Source organism: Triticum dicoccoides, chromosome 7B (genome assembly GCF_002162155.2).
Source record: "Triticum dicoccoides isolate Atlit2015 ecotype Zavitan chromosome 7B, WEW_v2.0, whole genome shotgun sequence".
Classification (NCBI taxonomy): Eukaryota; Viridiplantae; Streptophyta; class Magnoliopsida; order Poales; family Poaceae; genus Triticum; species Triticum dicoccoides.
Genome location: NC_041393.1, coordinates 601,304,214 through 601,323,777, shown reverse-complemented (window position 1 = coordinate 601,323,777; position 19,564 = coordinate 601,304,214).

Sequence of the window (19,564 nt, the reverse complement as noted above, 5' to 3'; positions counted from 1 at the left end):
AGCAGTAGCAAAGGAATCACTCCATCGGGTTTAGTTAACAGCCATCGATCGATCGCTCGGGTTCAGTAACGCGTAGCCTGCAGTGCAATCGCTCGGATTCAGTTAGAGCCCAACGCCTCGCTCGGGTTCAGTTAGAGCCAACGCCTCGCACACACGCGCGTACGTGTATGAGAGAAACGCACATCGCTCGGCCCCCGACCTCCCACCATAACCGGCAACTCCCCAAAATTTTCCTCCCCCTCGCTTCTACCACGGTTTTCTCCATCATGGATGGCCCAAAGAACGTCATGCAGCTGCGTCTCCGGCCCACCCAGGACGAAAAGCCCATTTTCTGTCATGATTTTTTGTCATAGAAGTAGGAGCCCACCACATCTATGATGATACCGGGTTTTGTCACAATTATCGTCATAGAAGTGTCATATGTATGACAGGAAAAAATTTCGTTCGGCCCAAAATGTCACGGATGTGTCTTTTTTTTGCAGTGATGAGACAAACTCAACTCCATTTTTTTGGTAGTTTTCTTTTATAAACTAAACTAGTGATAAAACAAGAAACTAAAAGACTCGATTGCAAGATCAAAAGATATACCTTCAAGCACTCACCTCCCCGGAAACGACACCAGAAAAGAGCTTGATGTCTACTACACAACCTTCTTCTTGTAGACGTTGTTGGGCCTGCAAGTGCACAGGTTCGTACGACAGTAGCAAATTTCCCTCAAGTGGATGACCTAAGGTTTATCAATCCATAGGAGGCGTAGGATGAAGATGGTCTCTCTCAAACAACCCTGCAACCAAATAACAAAGAGTCTCTTGTGTCCCCAACACACCCAATACAATGGTAAATTGTATAGGTGCACTAGTTCGGCGAAGATATGAAGATACAAGTGCAATATGGATGGTAGATAAAGGTCTTTGTAATATGAAATTATATGAAGATACTAGTTCGGCGAAGATATGAAGATTTGAAGTTCTGGCTGGAAAAGGAGCAAACGTTGGAAACCTATTCTGCAAAACTCCAAAAGTCCTGAAACTCCATGAAACAACTTTTTGGATTTAACAAGAATTTCCGAGCGAAAGAAATACACCAGGGGGCCCACACCCTGTCCAGGAGCCAGGGGCGCCCCCCTTATAGGGTGCCCCCCTATCTCCTGGGACCCCTAGTGGGCCTCCGGTGTCCATCTTCTGCTATATCATCGCTTTTACCCCGGAAAAAATCGTGGGCAAGCTTACAGGACGAAACTCCGCCGCCACGAGGTGGAACCTTGGCAGAACCAATCTAGGGCTCTGGCAGAGCTGTTCTGCGGGGGTCACTTCCCTCCGGGAGGGGGAAATCATCACCAACGTCATCACCAACGATCTTCTCATCGGGAGGGGGTCAATCTCCATCAACATCTTCACCAGCACCATCTCCTCTCAAACCCTAGTTCATCTCCTATATCCAATCTTGTATCCAAAACCACAAATTGGTACCTGTGGGTTGCTAGTAGTGTTGATTACTCCTTGTAGTTGATTATTGGTTTACTTGGTGGAAGATCATATGTTCAGATCCTTAATGCATATTATTACACCTCAGATTATGAACATGAATATGCTTTGTGAGTAGTTACTTTTGTTCCTGAGGACATGGGTGAAGTCTTGCTATTAGTAGTCATGTGAATTTGGTATTCGTTCGATATTTTGATTAGATGTATGTTGTCTTCTCCTCTAGTGGTGTCATGTGAACGTCGACTACATGACACTTCACCATTATTGGGCCTAGAGGAGGGCATAGGGAAGTAATAAGTAGATGATGGGTTGCTAGAGTGACAGAAGCTTAAACCCTAGTTTATGGGTTGCTTCGTTAGGGGCTGATTTGGATCCACAAGTTTCATGCTATGGTTAGGTTTACCTTAATACTTTTGTTGTAGTTGCGGATGCTTGCTATAGGGGTTAATCATAAGTGGGATGCTTGTCCAAGTAAGGGAAGTATCCAAGCACCGGTCCACCCGCATATCAAATTGTCAAAGTACCGAACGCGAATCATATGAGCGTGATGAAAACTAGCTTGACGATAATTCCCATGTGTCCTTGGGAGCTCCTTTATCATTATTAGAAGTTGTCCAGGCTTATCCTTTGCTACATAAAGGATTGGGCCACCTTGCTGCACTTTATTTACTTGTTGCTCGTTATTATTTATCTTATCACAAAACTATCTATTACCTACAATTTCAGTGCTTGCAGAGAGAACCTTACTGAAAACCGCTTATCATTTCCTTATGCTCCTGGTTGGGTTTGACACTCTTACTTATCAAAAGGACTACGATAGATCCCCTACACTTGTGGGTCATCAAGACTCTTTTTTGGCGTCGTTGCCGGGGAGTGTAGCGCTTTTGGTGAGTGCAACTTGGTAAGGTAACATTTATATAGTGTGCTGAAATTTTTGTTACTTGTTACTATGGAAACTAATCCTTTGAGGGGCTTGTTTGGGGCATCTTCGCCCCAAACAGAAGAGCAAAGAGTTGCTCCTCAACCTACTGAACTATATGAAAATATTTATTTTGAGATTCCTTCGGGTATGATAGAGAAACTGCTAGCTAATCCATTTGCAGGAGATGGAACATTACATCCCGATTTACACCTTATCTTTGTGGATGAAGTTTTTGGATTATTTAAGCTTGCAGGTATCCCCGATGATGTTGTCAAAAGGAAGGCCTTCTTTTTATCTTTGAAGGGAGATGCATTGACATGGTTTAGGCTATGTGATGATACAGGATCTTGGAATTATAAGCGATTGAAGTTGGAATTTCACCAGAAGTTCTATCCTATGCATCTTGTTCATCGTGATCGCAATTACATATATAATTTCTGGCCTCGCGAAGGAGAAAGCATCGCTCAAGCTTGGGGGAGGCTTAAGTCAGTGTTATATTCATGCCCCAATCATGAGCTCTCTCGGGAAATGATTATTCAAAAAATTTATGCTCGGCTTTCTCTTGATAATCGCAACATGCTCGATACTTTCCGTGCTGGTTCTTATATGCTGAAGACTATTGATTTCAAATGGGACTTATTGGAAAGAATTAAATGCAACTCTAAAGATTGGGGTTCCGACGATGGTAAGGAGTCAGGTATGACACCTAAGTTCGATTGTGTTAAATCTTTTATGGATACCGATGTTTTTCGTGGATTTAGCGCTAAGTATGGACTTGACTCTGAGATAGTAGCTTCCTTCTATGAATCTTTTGCTACTCACAATGATCTCCCTAAAGAGAAGTGGTTTAAATATAATCCTCCTGTTGAAGTTAAAGTAGTTGCACCTATTACAGTTGATGAAAAGACTATCACTTATAGTGATCCTATTGTTCCTACTACTTATGTTGAGAAACCACCTTTCCCTGTTACGATAAAGGATCATGCTAAAACTTCGACTGTTGTTCGTAAGAGTAATACTAGGACTTATACACCTCCTGAGAAAATCAATGTTGAACCTAGTATTGCTATTGTTAATGATCTCTTGGATGATAATTTAGATGGGCATGTTATTTATCTCTGTGATGAAGCTGCTAATATTGCAAAACCAGATGCTAAGATACATAGGCCCGTTGTAGGCATGCATGTTATTTCTGTTAAAATAGGAGATCATTGCTATCATGGCTTATGTGATATGGGTGCTAGTGCTAGTGCAATACCCTATGACTTATATAAAGAAATTATGCATGACATTGCACCTGTTGAATTAGAAGATATTGATGTCACAATTAAGCTTGCTAATAGAGATACTATTTCACCAATTGGGATTGTTAGAGATGTTGAAGTCTTGTGTGGGAAGGTTAAATACCCTGCTGATTTTCTTGTTCTTAATTCCCCTCAAGATGACCTTTGTCCCATTATATTTGGTAGACCCTTCTTGAACACTATTAAAGCTAGGATTGATTGTGAAAAGGATGTTGTTACGATTGGCTTAGACGATATGACTCATGAATTTAATTTTGCTAAATTTCGTAGACAACCCCATGATAGAGAATTACCTAGTAAAGATGAAATAATTGGTCTTGCTTCTATTGTCGTGCCTCTTACTGATCCATTAGAACAATATTTGTTGGACCATGAAAATGATATGTTTATGAAAGAAAGAAGGGAAATAGACGAATTATTCCTTAAATAGGAACCTATCTTGAAACATAACCTTCCCGTTGAAATTCTTGGGGATCCCCCTCCACCCAAGGGTGATCCTGTGTTTGAACTCAAACCTTTACCTGATAATCTTAAGTATGCTTATCTTGATGAAAAGAACATATATCCTGTTATTATTAGTGCTAACCTTTGAGAGCAAGAAGAAGAAAGATTATTGAAAACTCTGAAGAAGCACCGAGCTGCTATTGGATATACTCTGGATGATCTTAAAGGCGTTAGTCCCATGTTATGCCAACACAAAATTAAATTGGAGGACGATGCCAAACCAGTTAGAGATCCTCAACGACGACTAAATCCTAAGATGAAAGAAGTGGTAAGAAAGGAGATACTAAAGCTCCTTGAGGCAGGTATAATTTATCCCATTGCTTATAGTGAATGGGTAAACCCTGTCCATTGTGTTCCTAAAAAGGGAGGTATTACTGTTGTTTCTAATGATAAAGATGAATTGATCCCGCAAAGAATTATTACAGGTTATAGGATGGTAATTGATTTTGTAAACTAAATAAAGCTACTAAGAAAGATCATTACCCTTTACCTTTTATTGATCAAATGCTAGAAAGACTATCCAAACATACACATTTCTGCTTTCTAGATATGGTTATTCTGGTTTCTCTCAAATACCTGTTTCAGTGGGAGATCAAGCAAAAACTACGTTTACTTGCCCTTTTGGTACTTTTGCTTATAGACGTATGCCTTTTGGTTTATGTAATGCACCTGCTACCTTTCAAAGATGCATGATGGCTATATTCTCTGATTTTTGTGAAAAGATTTGCAAGGTATTCATGGATGACTTCTCTGTTTATGGATCCTCCTTTGATAATTGTTTGAGCAACCTTGATCGAGTGTTGCAGAGTTGCGAAGACACTAGTCTCGTCCTTAATTGGGAAAAGTGTCACTTTATGGTTAATGAAGGCATTGTCTTGGGGCATAAGATTTCCGAGAGAGGTATTGAAGTTGATAAAGCTAAAGTTGATGCTATTGAAAAGATGCCATGTCCCAAGGACATAAAAGGTATAAGAAGTTTCCTTGGTCATGCCGGTTTTTATAGGAGGTTCATTAAGGACTTTTCTAAGATCTCTAGGCCTCTGACTAATTTATTGCAAAAAGATATTCCTTTTGTCTTTGATGATGATTGTGTAGTAGCATTTGAAATACTTAAGAAAGATTTGATCACTGCACCTATTGTTCAGCCACCTGATTGGAATCTACCATTTGAAATTATGTGTGACGCTAGTGATTATGCTGTAGGGGCTGTTCTAGGGCAAAGAGTCGATAAGAAATTGAATGTTATCCAATATGCTAGTAAGACTCTTGATACATCCCAAAGAAATTATGCTACCACTGAAAAATAATTCTTAGCAGTTGTGTTTGCATGTGATAAGTTTAGACCTTACATTGTTGATTCCAAAGTTACTATTCACACTGATCATGCTGCTATTAAATATCTTATGGAAAAGAAAGATGCTAAGCCTAGACTCATTAGATGGGTTCTCCTGCTCCAAGAGTTTGATTTGCACATTATTGATAGAAAGGGAGCTGAGAACCCCGTTGCAGATAACTTGTCTAGGTTAGAGAATGTTCTTGATGACCCACTACCTATTGATGATAGCTTTCCTGATGAACAATTAGCGGTCATTAATGCTTCTCGCACTGCTCCATGGTATGCTGATTATGCTAATTATATTGTTGCTAAATTTATACCACCTAGTTTCACATACCAGCAAAAGAAAAAGTTCTTCTATGATTTAAGATATTACTTTTGGGGCGACCCACACCTTTATAAAGAAGGAGTAGATGGTGTTATTAGACCTTGTGTACCTGAGCATGAACAGGAACAGATCATACACAAGTGTCAGTCTGAGTCCTATGGAGGACACCACACTGGAGATAGAACTGCACATAAGGTACTACAATCTAGTTTTTATTGGCCTACTCTCTTCAAAGATGCTCGTAAGTTTATCTTATCTTGTGATGAATGTCAAAGAATTGGTAATATTAATAGACGTCAAGAAATGCCTATGAATTATTCTCTTGTTATCAAACCGTTTGATGTTTGGGGCTTTGATTATATGGGACCTTTTCCTGCCTCTAATGGTTATACACATATTTTAGTTGATGTTGATTACGTTACTAAGTGGGTAGAAGCTATTCCAACTAATAGTGCTGATCATAACACTTCTATTAAAATGCTTAAAGAAATTTTTCCGAGGTTTGGAGTCCCTAGATATCTTATGACTGATGGTGGTTCACATTTTATTCATGGTGCTTTCCGTAAGATGCTTGCTAAGTATGATGTCAATCATAGAATCGCATCTCCCTATCATCCGTAGTCTAGTGGTCAAGTAGAGTTGAGCAACAGAGAGCTCAAATTAATTTTGCAAAAGACTGTTAATAGATCTAGAAAGAATTGGTCCAAAAAACTTGATGATGCATTATGGTCCTATAGAACTGCATACAAAAATCCCATGGGTATGTCTCCGTATAAAATGGTTTATGGAAAAGCATGTCATTTGCCTCTTGAACTTGAACATAAAGCATATTGGGCTATTAAAGAGCTCAATTATGACTTCAAACTTGCCGGTGAGAAGAGGTTGTTTGATATTAGCTCACTTTATGAATGGAGAACCCAAGCTTATAAGAATGCCAAGCTATTCAAAGAAAAAGTCAAGCGCTGGCATGATAAAATAATACAAAAGCGTGAGTTTAACGTAGGTGATTATGTGTTATTATTCAACTCTTGCTTAAGATTTTTTGCAGGAAAGCTTCTCTATAAATGGGAAGGCCCATACGTTATCGAGGAGGTCTATCGTTCTAGTGCCATCAAGATCAACAACTTCGAAGGCACAAGTCCGAGGGTGGTAAACGGTCAAAGAATTAAACATTATATTTCAGGTAATCCTATTAATGTTGAAACTAATATTATTGAAACCGTAACCCCGGAGGAATACATAAGGGACACTTTCCAGAACGTTCTAGACTCCGAAAAGGAATAGGTATGTGGTACGGCAAGTAAACCGATTCCAAAACAACTCCAATGGCAATTTTTATCAGTTTTGGATTATTTTAGAATTTTAGGAAGAAAGAAGTAGTCCGAAAGGGACACGAGGCCCCCATGAGAGTGGAGCCCCCCCCCCTACTGGGTGCGCCCCCCTGTCTCGTGGGCACCTCGTGTTCCTCCCGGACTCCGTTTTCTTGCATATTATGTATTTTGGTCGGTAAAAATTCATTATATATACTCCCGAAGGTTTTGACCACCGTATCACGCAAATATCCTCTGTTTTCGTTTTGAGCTGTTTCCTGTTGCAAATCAAGAGCAAGATGTCTTCTCAGGAGTCAGTCGGAGAGAGTCGGGTGTCTCATCCAGCACCAGTACCAGGAGCAAATAGCCATGTTCATCACTTTGGACCATCAACGGAGGAGGAGATGGAGGCCGATTTGAAAAGGATAGATGCCATGGAGGAAGATCAAGAAGTTACCTCTCGTCCTCAAGAAGAATTCATGATGGGAGAACTACCTCGCTTGGCTATTCCAACTTCGTTTACCTCCTCCAACTTTAGATTTCTCTCTTATGACAATATGAAAAAGAGTTTCACTTGTTCTCCAGAAGCTATGCAGCATCCTTGGGTAAAGGGAGATTTGGCCGTAACGGGCAAGCTCCGTACAAAAATTATGGACCTCAAACGACAAGTCAATATGCTCGAGGAGGAGAACCGTATCCTTAAGGGCATCATCGCTAAGAAGATCATAACGCCAACCATGAAGAAGGAGACATAATCACATGGGTATGGGCACTCCCCCTTGGCCACTGCCAAGCTTGGGGGAGGTGCCCCGGTATCGTATCACCATCACACTCCTATATTTACCGTTTTATTTAGCTCGATCCTTTTAGTAGTATCTTGATCTAGTAGATTGAAGTTTTGATATCAGGTAGTTTTGAGTTTTGCTTAGTGATCTCTTTTTGTAATCGAGTCCGTGAGTTATCTATAATAAAGATTAGTGTTGAGTCAAGGACTTTTGCTTTGTTGCTATGATCTTGAGAAAAATAAAAAGAATAAAAGAGTTCATATTGATCTTATGGATAGTAATAACTTCACACATAGAAAGTATGAGGCATAGAGGTTGTTGAGAGTTAATAAACGTAGTTTTGGTCATCGTTGCAATCAATAGGAAGTAATCATGGAAGAGAAGTTCACATATAAATACACTATCTTGGACATCTTTTATGATTGTGAGCACTCATTAAGGACATGCTAAAAGAGTTGACGGTGGACAAGGAAGACAACGTAATGGTTATGTTTTCTCGCATCTCAGTTAAAGTATGTTGTCATTGACGTTCCGAACATGTTGAGCTTACCTTTCCCCCTCATGCTAGCCAAATTCCCAGCACCAAGTAGAGATACTACTTGTGCTTCCAAATACCCTTAAACCCAGTTTTTCCATGAGAGTCCACCATAACTACTATGGATTGAGTAAGAACGTTCAAGTAAGTTGTCATCGGTGCAAGCAATAAAAATTGCTCCCTAAATATGCATGGTTTATTAGTGCGGAGAAAATAAGCTTTATACGATCTTGTTATGGAAGCAATAAAAGCGACGGACTGCATCATAAAGGTCCATACACAAGTGACATATAAAGTGACGTTCTTCCGTACTAAGATTTTGTGTATCCAACCCTAAAAGCGCATGACAACCTCTGCTTCCCTCTGTGAAGGGCCTATCTTTTACTTCATGTTCTTAATTTATGCTTTTATTTTATGCTTGAGTCAAGGTGATCTCCACCTTTCCCTTTTTCATTTTATCCTTTGGCAAGCTCTTCGTGTTTGAAAGATCGTGATATAGATAACCAATTGGATGTTCGTTAGCATGGGCTATTATTGTTGACATCACCTAAAGGTGAATACATTGGGAGGCAACACAATAAGCCCCTATCTTTCTCAGTGTCCGTCTGAAACTCCATAACCACAAGTATTGCGTGAGTGTTAGCAATTGTAGAAGACTATATGATAGTTGAGTATGTGGACTTGCTGGAAAGCTCTATTGTTCACTCTTTCTGATGTTATGATAAATTGCGATTGCTTCAATGACTGAGATTATATTTTGTTTGTTCTTAATGAAGTTTGTGAACCATACTTGATATTGTGAATTGATTGTTACTTGAGCATAAGAAATTATATAACGAAATCTTTATATGTTACTATTATAAGAATGATCATGATGCACTCATGTCCGTATTTTATTTTTATCGACACCTCTATCTCTAAACATGTGGACATATTTTTTGATTTCGGATTCCCCTTGAGGACAAGCGAGGTCTAAGCTTGGGGGAGTTGATACGTCCATTTTGCATCATGCTTTTATATCAATATTTATTACATTATGGGATGTTATTACACAATATATCTCAGTACTTATGGCTATTCTCTCTTATTTTACAAGGTTTACCATGAAGAGGGGGGATGCCGGTAGCTGGAATTCTGGCTGGAAAAGGAGCAAACGTTGGAAACCTATTCTGCACAACTCCAAAAGTCCTGAAACTCCACGAAATAACTTTTTGGATTTAACAAGAATTTCTGAGCGAAAGAAATACACCAGGGGGCCCACACCCTATCCAGGAGATAGGGGGCGCCCCCCCTATAGGGTGCACCCCTATCTCCTGGGCCCCCTGGTGGGCCTCCGGTGTCCATCTTCTGCTATATCATCGCTTTTACCCCGGAAAAAATCATGGGCAAGCTTACGGGATGAAACTCCGCCACCATGAGGCGGAACCTTGGCGGAACCAATCTAGGGCTCTGGCAGAGGTGTTCTACCGGGGACACTTCCCTCCGGTAGGGGGAAATCATCACCAACGATCCTCTCATCGGGAGGGGGTCAATCTCCATCAACATCTTCACCAGCACCATCTCCTCTCAAACCCTAGTTCATCTCTTGTATCCAATCTTGTATCCAAAACCACAAATTGGTACCTGTGGGTTGCTAGTAGTGTTGATTACTCCTTGTAGTTGATACTTACTGGTTTACTTGGTGGAAGATCATTTGTTCAGATCCTTAATGCATATTATTACACCTCTGATTATGAACATGAATATTCTTTGTGAGTAGTTACTTTTGTTCCTAAGGACATGGGTGAAGTCTTGCTATTAGTAGTCATGTGAATTTGGTATTCGTTCGATATTTTGATGAGATGTATGTTGTCTTCCCCTCTAGTGGTGTCATGTGAACGTCGACTACATGACACTTCACCATTATTGGGCCTAGAGGAGGGCATAAGGAAGTAATAAGTAGATGATGGGTTGCTAGAGTGACAGAAGCTTAAACCCTAGTTTATGCGTTGCTTCGTTAGGGGCTGATTTGGATCCACATGTTTCATGCTATGGTTAGGTTTACCTTAATACTTTTGTTGTAGTTGCGGGTGCTTGCAATGGGGGTTAATCATAAGTGGGATGCTTGTCCAAGTAAGGGCGGTATCCAAGCACCGGTCCACCCGCATATCAAATTATCAAAGTACCAAACGCGAATCATATGAGCGTGATGAAAACTAGCTTGATGATAATTCACATGTGTCCTCGGGAGCTCCTTTATCATTATTAGAAGTTGTCCAGGCTTATCCTTTGCTACATAAAGGATTGGGCCACCTAGCTGCACTTTATTTACTTTATCTACTTGTTGCTCGTTACTATTTATCTTATCACAAAACTATCTATTACCTACAATTTCAGTGCTTGCAGAGAGAACCTTACTGAAAACCGCTTATCATTTCCTTCTGCTCCTCGTTGGGTTCGACACTCTTACTTATCTAAAGGACTACGATAGATCCCCTACACTTGTGGGTCATCAGGCCCCTTAAGGGAGAACTCCTTATGTCTTTCCTCGTAAACCGACCCACCATATCATGAGCCGGCCTTCTGGGTCTTGGGCCTAGTCTTCTATCTGACCCACCGTGAGGGCCATCTGTGAGTTGCCATACTTGTGAGTCGTCAAACCAATGAGCCGCCAGACTCGTGAGTCGCCAATCCTCCGGTGGGTTACCAATGAAACGCCAAGTCCGGCCGGGTCATACCGCGAGGTATATCCCCGACAGGATCCATATCTGCTGAAATAGATAAATGGATCTTGTCTACATCATGTCATCGTTCTTATTGCATTACTCCGTTTTCCATGAACTTAATACACTAGATGCATGCTGGATAGCGGTTGATGTGTGGAGTAATAGTAGTAGATGCAGGTAGAAGTCGGTATACTAATCTTGGACGTGATGCCTATGTAATGATCATTGCCTAGATATTGTCATAATTATTTGAAGTTCTATCAATTTCCCAATAGTAATTTGTTCACCCACCATTTGCTATTTTTCTCGAGAGAATCCACTAGTGAAACCGGGTCTTCTTTCTCATACATTTGCCTTGCGATCTACTTTTTCCTTGCGTTTATTTTCAGATCTATTAAACCAAAAAAATACAAAAAATACCTTGCTGCAATTTATTTTTTCCGTGATCTATTTATCCCATCTACAAATTTACCTCACGTCCTTTGCCTATCTTGAGGCGTCGTACCCCGAAAGGGATTGACAACCCCTTTAACACGTCAGGTCGCGAGGTGTTGTTCTTTGTGACTAGGGGCTGTTTATGTTGTGTTGCTTGGTTCTCCTACTGGTTCGATAACCTTGGTTCCATATCTGAGGGAAATACCTACCACCCCTGTGCTGCATCATCGCTTCCTCTTTGGGGAAATACCGACGTAGCTTCAAGCAACACCAAAAGGAATTTATGGCACCGTTGCCGAGGAGGATCTTCAACATTAACCAGGTTCCTAATCACAAATATCATCTCCTCGCAATTTACATTATTTTCCATTTGCCTCTCGTTTTCCTCTCCCCCACTTCACAAAATTTTTCCGTTTTATTCGCCCTCTTTTTCATTCGCCCATTTTCTCGTCAGATCTTTTGTTCGCTTGTGTTACCATGTGCCCTCTTTTTGCTTGCATCTTCGCTTGCTAAAATTTTATGGATCCTCATACACTTGCTAATATTTTTAAGAGATCCAATTATGATGAACCAATTGCTAGTGAGTTTTGTGCACTAGATTATCTTTATGAAGTTTTGCTTGAAATTCGTGAATCTGAAAATTGTGGTGAAGAAATTTATGAAGAGATTCACGGTAGCTCCTTGAATAAAAAGCATGATTGCAATGATTTTATTATAAATTATATTAATGTCAATTGTGTTAATAATATGCAAAACCTCAAGCTTGGGGATGCTAATTTTGCTATGTCTACTAGTTGCAATGATCATGATCGATTGGGGTGATTCTTCGCATGATCTTGAAAATTTATTTAAGCCCCGTGATGAATCTGAGATTGATAATAATGTTTGCAATATTATTGGAAGTGGGTATGGAAGAGTATCAACTTTAGATCCCACGTATTTGGAGAATGTTCAAACTTATGATTTTTTTTGATGAAAGTGGGTTTGGAGAGGTCATGACTTTAGTTAATGTTAATCCCACTATTTTGGAAGAGTGTCAACTTTGCGTGCATGTGGATCATGTAGATAATAAGTTATGTGATAGATATTTTGTTGAAGTTTCTTATGATCCTACGTAATTATTATGAGAGAGGAAAATATGGTTGTAGAAATTTTCATGTTACTAAATTACCTCTCGTTATGTTGAGATCGTCAATGTTTTATTCCTCTTCTTTGCATATGTTAGATGTTTCTTGTCTTGATAATTTGTTTGCTTATAAAATTCCTATGCATCGGAATTATGTTAGACTTAATTGTGTTTGTCATATGTTTCTTTATACTCTCTTTGTGTTTCAATTCTTATCTTTCGTATGAGCATCGTTGAAATCTTATGCCTAGCTAGGGGCATAAAACTATAGCGCTTGTTGGGAGGCAACCCAATGAATAAAATTTAGTTTTTCTTTTTTGCTTTCTGTTCTTGAGTGTTAGAAAAAATATTCTACTTCTATGATTGTGTTTTTTGTGTTTTAATTAGTTTTTGTGCCAAGTAAAGCCTTTAGGATCTTCTGGGGTGACAGTTGTTTGATCTTGCTGAAAAAGACAAACACTTTGCACTCACGAAAATAATTATCACAAATCACAGAAAAAAGATTTTTCCCTGATTATTTTTGGAGAAGATTAATATACAAATTATGCTTGTCTTCCTAATTTTGTAGAATTTTTGGAGTTACACAAGTATTCAAAAGTTCCAGATTACTACAGACTGTTCTGTTTTGATAGATTCTGTTTTCTTTGTGTTGTGTGCTTATTTTGATGGCTCTATGGTTTTCTTTGATGAGTTTTTTCCATACAGAAGTTGGAATAAAGTAGATATAATACAAAAACAAAATAAGAACTGGTTTTACGTATCACTTATAGTAGTGGTTTGCTTTCTTTTACTAACGGATCTCAAGAGGGTTTTGTTGAGTTTTGTGTGATTGAAGTTTTCAAGTTTTGGGTTATCTTACGATGGATGAAAGAAGGATAGAAGAGCCTAAGATTGTGGATGCCCCGGCATCCCAAGCTATTATCCAAGAATGAGAAACCAGCTAAGCTTGGGGATGCCCCCGAGTGGCATCCCCTCTTTCTTCTAACGACCATCGGTATTTTACTCGAGACTATATTTTTATTCGTCACATGATATGTGTTTTGCTTGGAGCGAATTGTATGATATGTGTCTTTGCTTGTTTTATTTTGTGTTTTAAGTCATCAACCCTTGCTGCACACACCTATTTGAGAGAGCCAAAATTATGTCACGGCTTGTTAGAATTGCTCTCTATGCTTCACTTAATTTTTTTTCTGAGCAATGGACTTGCTCTAGTGCTTCACTTATATCTTTTTGAGCACGGTGTGCTTAGTATTTTTGAAGAAATGATCTATTGCTTCAGTTAGATTTATTTTAGAGTTAATAAAGTTTTGAAGAAATTCTCTCTTGCTTCACTTAAATTATTTTGAGAGAAATAAAATATGTTATGCTCATGATCTTCACTTATATTTGTTTGAGCTTATGAAAAGCAACACATGAAAATTAGTCCCAAAGTGATAGATATCCAAGAAGGATAAAGAAAGAAAAAAATGTCATAAAGATCATTGGACAAAATAGACTTGATTCTTAGAAATAGTTTTGAGATATGATGATGTGATATGTGAGTTATGTTGATGAGTAATTGTGCTCTAATAATAATATTGGTGTTAAGGTTTCTGATTCCCTATGCATACACGAAAGTCAATAATCATGCAATGAAAATTATATCATACTTGTGGTGCATTATTAGGTGTTAATTATTCTTAATGCTTGCTTATGATATTATTCGTGTCTTGGTTGGTCGCTTCTCAATCTTTTTGCTAGCCTTCATTTTGCACCAAGTATGACCTCTACTTGTGCATCCAAAATCCTTTAAACCAGTTTTGCCACATGAGTCCACAAAGGATCGAAGGTAACAGGAAGCAGGGGACACGATGTTTACCCAGGTTCGGACCCTCTTAATGGAGGTAATATCCTACTTCCTGCTTGATTGACTTTGATGAGTATAGGGGTTACAAGAGTTGATCTACCTCGAGAACGTAATGGCTAAACCCTAGATGTCTAGCCTGTGTGATTTATGATTGCCTCTACGGACTAAACCCTCCAGTTTATATAAGCACCGGAGGGGACTAGGATTCTACAAAGTCGGTTTACAGAGGAAGGAAACTACACATCCGGACGCCAAGCTTGCCATCCACGCAAAGAAGAGTCCCATCTAGACACGGGAGAAGGCCTTCTGTCTCGTATCTTCACGGCCCATCAGTCCGGCCCATGTCACATAGGCCGGCTCCCTGAGGACCCCATAATCCAGGACTCCCTCAGTAGCCCCTGAACTTGCTTTCAATGATGACATTGTATCCGGCTTCGTTTCTTCAGCTTTGCAAGGCGGGTTCTCCATTGTACTTTGTATAGTTTGGCTTTTACATTAAATACCATATCCTTCAGCTTCTGTGCTGCCGTCGCCTTGGCTTCCACGTGTCAAACGAATACAAAGGGTCTAAGTATTTTTACAGGTAACCCCTTGACCACGTAGGGAAGGCGTCTAGTTAAAGAGATTGAATCTCAGATGCCATTCCTCACTAGGCGAAAATCCTTAGAGCTTGCCGTAGGAAACCATCCAAACATGGCTGGCACTCCTAGTTCTTCCTTGCGCCACCACGGCCCTCAAAAAGGCGATTGGGAGAGCTGCTCGATATCCCACGCCCAGTTGACCAAGCTTCAGACGTAGGGATATCTCCCTCCCTCGGATCTAGTCCCCGTTCGGGCGGGACTAACTTGAAGGAAATATGCCCTAGATGCAATAATTAAGTTATTATTTATTACCTTAAATCATGATAAATGTTTATTATTCATGCTAGAATTGTATTAACCGGAAACTTAGTACATGTGTGAATACATAGACAAAACATATAGTCCCTAGTATGCCTCTACTTTACTAGCTCGTTAATCGAAGATGGTTATCTTTCCTAACCATAGACATGTGTTGTCATTTGATGAACAGGATCACATCATTAGGAGAATGATGTGATGGACATGACCAATCCATTAGCTTAGCATTATCATCGGGTCAGTTTCATTGCTACTGCTTTCTTCATGACTTATACAAGTTCCTCAGAGTATGAGATTATGCAACTCCCGAATATCGGAGGAACACTTTGTGTGCTACCAAACGTCACAACGTAAATGGGTGATTATAAAGGTGCTCTACAGGTGTCTCCGAAGGTGTTTGTTGGGTTGGCACAGATCGAGATTAGGATTTGTCACTCCGTATTTCGGAGAGGTATGTCTGGGCCCTCGCGGTAATACTCATCACTATAAGCCTTGCAAGCACTGTGACTAATGAGTTAGTTGCGGGATGAAGTATTACGGAACAAGTAAAGAGACTTGCCGGTAACGAGATTGAACTAGGTATTGAGATACCGATGACCGAATCTTGGGCAAGTAACATACCGATGACAAAGGGAACAACATATGTTGTTATGCGGTTTGACCGATAAAGATCTTCATAGAATATGTAGGAACCAATATGAGCATCCAAGTTCCGCTATTGGTTATTGACCGGAGACATGTCTCGGTCATGTCTACATAGTTCTCGAACACGTCGGGTCCGCACGCTTAACGTTCGATGACGATTGGTATTATGAGTTTGTGTGATATGATGTACCGAAGATTGTTCGGACTCCCGGATGTGATCACGGACATGACAAAGAGTCCCAAAATGGTCGAGACATAAATATTGATATATTGGACGACTATATTCGGTCACCAGAAGTGTTCCGGAGAAGTTTCGGATAAAACTGGAGTACGTGGAGGTTACCGGAACCTCCCGGAGGGTCAATGGGCCTTCATGGGCCTTAGTGGAAATAGAGGGCAGCAAGGGAGCTGTGGGGCGCGCCCCCCTAGGCCCAAACCGAATTGGTTTGGGCTTGGGGGGCCGGCCCCCTCTTTCCTTCTCCCCTCCTCCTCTTTCCTTCCCCTCCTAGTTGGACTAGGAAAGGGGGAACCTACTCCTAGTAGGAGTAGGATTCCCCCCTTGGGGCGCACCCTATGAGGCCGCCGGCCCCCTCCCCTTGCTCCTTTATATACGGGGGAGGGGCACCCTTAGGACACACAAGTTGACAATTGTTTTAGCCATCTGCGGTGCCACCCTCCACAGATATCCACCTCGGTCATATCGTCGTAGTGCTTAGGCGAAGCCCTGCACCAGTAACTTCATCATCACCGTCACCATGTCGTCGTGCTGACTAAACTCTCCCTCGACCTTAGCTGGATCTAGATTTCGTGGGACATCACCGAGATGAACGTGTGCAGATCGCCAAGGTGTCGTACCTTTGGTGCTAGGATCGGTCGGATCGTGAAGACATACGACTACATCAACCGCGTTGTCATAACGCTTCTGCTTTTGGTCTACGAGGGTACGTAGAAACACTCTCCCCTCTCATTTCTATGCATCACCTACATAGATCTTGCGTGATCGTAGGATTTTTTTTTTGAAATTACTGCGTTCCCCAACAGTGGTATCAGAGCCAGGCCTATGCGTAGATGTTATATGCACGAGTAGAACACAAAGAGTTGTGGGCGATAATAGTCATACTGCTTACCAGCATTTCATACTTTGACTCGGCGGTATTGTTGGATGAAGCGGCTTAGACCGACATTACACGTACGCTTATGCACACAGGTGGCTAGTGGGTGTCTGTTTTTCCAACTTAAGTTGAATCGAGTTTGACTACGCCCGGTCCTTGTTGAAGGTTAGCACAACACACTTGACAAAAAATCATTATGGTTTTGATGCGTAGGTAAGAACGGTTCTTGCTAGAAGCCCGTAGCAGCCACGTAAAACTTGCAACCATAAAGTAGAGGACGTCTAACTTGTTTTTGCAGGGCTTGCTGCGATGTGATATGGTCAAGACATGATGTGATATAATTTGTTGTATGAGATGATCATGTTTTGTTAAAGTTATCGGCAACTGGCAGGAGCCTTGTGGTTCTCTCTTTATTGCATAAGATGCAAGCGCCATATAATTGCTTTACTTTATCGCTATGCGATAGCAATAGTTGCAAAAGCAATAGTTGGCGAGACAACCATGTGATGACACGTTTATAAAGATCAAGATGATGGAGATCATGGTGTCATGCCGGTGATGATGGAGATCATGATGGTACTTTGGAGATGGAGATCAAAGGCACAAGATGATGATGGGCATATCATGTCACATTTTTTGATTACATGTGATGTTTATCTTTTATGCTTCTTATTTTGCTTAGTTCGGCGGTAGCATTATAAGATGATCCCTTACTAAAATTTCAAGGTATAAGTGTTATCCCTGAGTATGCACAGTTGCGACAGTTCTTCGTGCTGAGACACCACGTGATGATCGGGTGTGATAAGCTCTACGTTCACATATAACGGGTGCAAGCCAGTTTTGCACACGCGGAATACTCTGGTTAAACTTGACGAGCCTAGCATATGCAGTATGGCCTCGGAACACTGGAGACCGAAAGGTCGAGCATGAATCATATAGTAGATGATCAACATAGTGATGTTCACCATTGAAAACTACTCCATCTCACGTGATGATTGGACATGGTTTAGTTGATTTGGATCACGTGATCATTTAGATGACTAGAGGGATGTCTATCTAAGTGGGAGTTCTTAAGTAATATGATTAATTGAACTTTAATTTATCATGAACTTAGTCCTGACAGTGTTTTTCAAATTATGTTGTAGATCAATAGCTCGCGTTATAGTTTCCCTATGTTATTTTATATGTTCCTAGAGAAAACTAAGTTGAAAGATGATAGTAGCAATGATGCGGACTGAGTCCATGATCTGAGGTGTATCCTCATTGCTGCATAGAAGAATTATGTCCTTGATGCACTGCTAGGTGACAGACCTATTGCAGGAGCAAATGTAGACGTTATGAACATTTGGCTAGCTCAATATGATGACTACTTGATAGTTTAGTGCACCATGCTTTACAGCTTAGAACCGAGACATCAAAAAATGTTTTTGAAACGTCACGGAGCATATGAGATGTTCCAAGAGCTGAAATTGGTATTTCATACTCATGCCTGTGTCAAGAGGTATGAGACCTCTGACAAGTACTTTGCCTAAAAGATGGAGGAGAATTGCTCAGCTAGTGAGCATGTGCTCAGAATGTCTGGGTACTACAATCACTTGAATCAAGTGGGAGTTAATCTTCCAGATAAGATAGTGATTGACAGAGTTCTCTAGTCACCATCACCAAGTTACTGGAACTTCATGATGAACTATAGTATGCAAGGGATGACGAAAACGATTCCCGAGCTCTTCGTGATGCTGAAATCGACGAAGGTAGAAATCAAGAAAGAGCATCAAGTTTTGATGATTGACAAGACCACTAGTTTCAAGAAAAGGGCAAAGGGAAAGAAAGGGAACTTCAAGTAGAATGGCAAGAAAGTTGTTACTCTCGTGAAGAAGCCCAAATCTGGACCAAAGCCTGACACTGAGTGCTTCTACTACAAAGGAAATGGTCATTGGAAGCGGAAATGCCCTGAATATTTGGTGGATAAGAAGGATGGCAAAGTGAACAAGGTTATATTTGATATACAGGTTATTGATGTGTACCATACTAGTGTTTATAGTAGCCCCTGGGTATTTGATACTTGTTCGGTTGCTAAGATTAGTAACTCGAAGCAGGAGTTACAAAATAAAGAGACTAGTTGAGGGTGAAGTGATGATGTGTGTTGGAAGTGGTTCCAAGATTGATATGATCATCATCGCACACTCCCTATACTTTCGAGATTAGTGTTGAACCTAAATAAATGTTATTTGGTGTTTGTGTTGACCATAAATATGATTATATCATGCTTATTTCAATACGATTATTCA